Source organism: Capra hircus, chromosome 11, assembly GCF_001704415.2.
Source record: "Capra hircus breed San Clemente chromosome 11, ASM170441v1, whole genome shotgun sequence".
Taxonomy (NCBI): domain Eukaryota; kingdom Metazoa; phylum Chordata; class Mammalia; order Artiodactyla; family Bovidae; genus Capra; species Capra hircus.
In genome coordinates this window covers 57,379,393-57,382,998 of record NC_030818.1, presented here as the reverse complement: position 1 = coordinate 57,382,998, position 3,606 = coordinate 57,379,393, and the positions used below count along the sequence as shown (strand labels likewise).

Genomic DNA, 3,606 nt, shown 5'->3' with positions numbered 1-3,606 from the left:
ATGAAAAGATGCTTACTCCTTGGAAGGAACATTAAGACCAACCTAGGCGGCATATTAAAAAGCAGAGACATTACTTTGCCAACAAATGTCCTTCTAATCAAGGCTATGGTTTTTCCAGTGGTCATGTATGGATGTGAGAGTTGGACTCTAAAGAAAGCTGAACACCAAAGAATTGATGCTTTTGAACTGTGGTGTTGGAGAAGACTCTTGAGAGTCCCTTGGACTACATACAAGGAGATCCAACCAGTCCATTCTAAAGATCAGTCCTGTGTATTCATTGGAAGGCCTGATGTTGAAGCTGAAACTCCAATATTTTGGCCAGCTGATGTGAAGAGGTGACTCATTTGAAAAGACCCTGATGCTGGGAAATATTGAGGGCAGGAGAAGGGGATGATAGAAGATGTGATGGTTAGATAGCATGATCGACTCAATGGACATGGGTTTGTGTAGACTCTGGCAGTTGAGTCGGATAGGACTGATCAACTGAACTGATACTGAGTACAGAAGTTAAATTATTCATGATTATTTTGATTAATTTCTAGTTATTTGTTTAGATTTTGTTGCATGAAACAGAGTGAGGTGAAAAAGAATGGTCGCATCATAGAACTCAGGTAAGTCCCTGGGATGGTGTCCAAGTGGGGATTCTTGACTTCTCACAGAGAAGAATTCAAGAGCAAGACATAATAAAGTGAAAGATGCTTTATTTAGGGAGATACACACTCCTCAGACTGTGGGTCATTGAAGAAGTCAGTTCAGCTTAGTTCAGTTCAGTTGCTCAGTTGTGTCCGACTCTTTGTGACCCCATGAATCACAGCATGCCAGGCCTCCCTGTCCATCACCAACTCCCAGAGTTAACTCAGACTCACGTCCATCGAATCAGTGATGCCATCCAGCCATCTCATCATCTGTTGTCCCCTTTTCCTCCTGCCCCCAATCCCTCTCAGCATCAGTCTTTTCCAATGAGTCAACTCTTATCATGAGGTGGCCAAAGTATTGGAGTTTCAGCTTTAGTATCATTCCTTTCAAAGAACACCCAGGGCTGATCTCCTTTAGAATCTCCCAAATATGTGGTGATTATTTTTCATGGGCTGTCATTTCATAGGCTAAGGAGGATTATGAGTAGGAGGATTATTCCAACTATTTTAGGGAATCATCAGGGATTTCCTGGAACTGGGCCACCACCCACTTTTTGACCTTTTAAGGTTGGCCTTGGCGAGTATGTCACTAATGTATTGCAATGAGTATATACTGCAGCCCAAGGTCTAGTGGAAGTCAATCATCCGCTGTGTTGGGCCTACCTGATTCTAACCAATTAATGTTCTGTTTTCAATGGCTCAATCATTCTTTTAAGGTTTGTGCTCTGCCTTTTTTCCTGCCCCAGTTTTTCTATTGCAAACAATGCTAAAATTGAACATCTTTAAATACTTTATTCTGTGTTCATGGGAGAATAGTTGAAAGAAAAGCTGATGAAAATTAGATATTTCAGTCAAAGATAATTAATTTTGAAATATTATGGCTTCTCAGTCAGGCTGAAAGGGCTCGGGAAGCTAGCTGGCCTTGTTGGCCCTTAAATTGCACACTGGATGCCCTGGCCCCAGCTACCCTCGCCCAGCCGCGCAAACAAGGATGCTCCTGGCTCTCGTCGGCCTCCCAGGAGAGGGAAGAATTGAGTATTGTTAATAACTATGGACTGGAGACCTTTTGGAGCCAAAAGGAAGACAGTCTTGAGTCTTTCTTGTTATGGGTTGCAAATACCACATAAAGAACGAGTGCATGTGATGCTGGAAACTTGAAAAGAGAAGCTGCTCATGACTGAAAGGCCTAAGACAGATGTATCTTTCAAGCTCTTATCGAGAAAATGACTATGAAGAAAATGATGGCTCAGGAAGAGCAGTGGAAAACTCCCTAGGAGAGAGCCATAGAAACTGTACACTTCAGAAGAGAGATATAATCAGAGAACTCAGAAAGGAAAATATATCATGTATGCCCTCAGAAGGGTAAAAAGATTTTTATTCATGTGCATGAGATTACTCTAATAGATGATCCAGATATACAAGTGCCTTGAATGTGAACAAAACTTTTGTGAAAACTTAGCTCTTATTATGTGTGAGAGAACCCACACTGGGGAGAAAACTTATAGATGTGATATGTGTGAGAAAACCTTCATCCAAAGCTCAGATCTTATTTCACATCAGAGGATCCACAGTTATGAGAAACCTTATAAATGTAGCAAATGTGAGAAGAGCTTTTGGCATCACTTAGCCCTTTCAGGACACCAGAGAATGCATGCAGGTAAAAAATTCTATACATGTGATATCTGTGGCAAGAATTTTGATCAGAGCTCTGATCTACTTGTCCACCAGCGAAGTCATACAGGCGAGAAACCGTATCTGTGTAGTGAGTGTGATAAATGCTTCAGCCAAAGTACAAACCTCATAAGGCACCGAAGAACTCACACGGGTGAGAAACTGTTTAAGTGTCTGGAGTGTGAGAAAGCTTTTAGTGGGAAATCCGATCTTATTAGCCACCAGAGAACTCACACTGGTGAAAGACCCTACAAATGTAATAAGTGTGAGAAAAGTTACCGACACCGGTCAGCCTTCATTGTTCATAAAAGAGTACATACTGGGGAGAAACCCTATTAGTGTGGTGCCTGTGAGAAATGCTTTGGCCAGAAATCAGACCTTATTGTACACCAGAGAGTCCACACATGTGAGAAGCCGTATAAATGCTTGGAATGTATGAGAAGTTTTACCCGGAGTGCCAACCTCATCAGGCACCAGGCAACTCACACTCACACTTTTAAATGCCTTGAATATGAGAAGAGCTTCAGCTGTAGTTCAGACCTTATTGGGCATCAAAGAATTCACATGGAAGAGAAAACACATCAGTGGTCTGCATGCGAGAGAGGCTTCCTCTTAGGCATGGACTTCATTGCCCAACAGAAAATTAGAACTCAGACAGAGGAGCCGCATTATACAGTGTCTGTGATAAAAGCTTTCATCAGAGCTTAGCCCTTCTTCAACATCAGACAATCCACATCGGTGAAAAACCATATTTCTGTAATGTGGCTGAGAAAGGTCTTGAGCTCAGCCCTCCCCATGTATCAGAAGCCTCACAGATGTCTTCACCAGACAAAAAGTTGTTATACCATTTAAAAAAAAAGGATGTATTTACAATGTAAGAGAACTCACTTAAGATGGAGAACTCAAAGCAAATCTCAGACTTTCCTCAGAGCTCAGACTTTACTGGGGACCAGAAAATCCGTAGTTGTAGGAACTTGAGAAATGGTTTGACCAGAGAGCTGTCTTTACAGAACCATGTCAATCACTCCAGTGAGAAACCTCATGTCTGATCATCCACAAGAGGATTTATATAGGTGGGAAACTTATAAGTTCGGTGAATGTGAGAAAGCTCTCTAGCAGTGCTCACCTCTCCTCATTCCAAGATAATTCAGATCAGAGTATGATATTTTTTTAATGCCCTGTGAAACAGTGCTTCAGACAGTATGCACGCCTCATTGGACGTCAGAAAGCCCCACTGGAAAGAAACCCCAACAGTTGTGAAAAAAGCCTCTTAACATAACTGTGACTTTATTACCTATCA

The 3,606-nt window shown here is 41.8% G+C and overlaps 1 pseudogene; it reads left to right on the top strand.

Annotated features, from left to right (window-relative positions):
- LOC108637088 lies at positions 565 to 3,242 on the top strand (annotated as a pseudogene).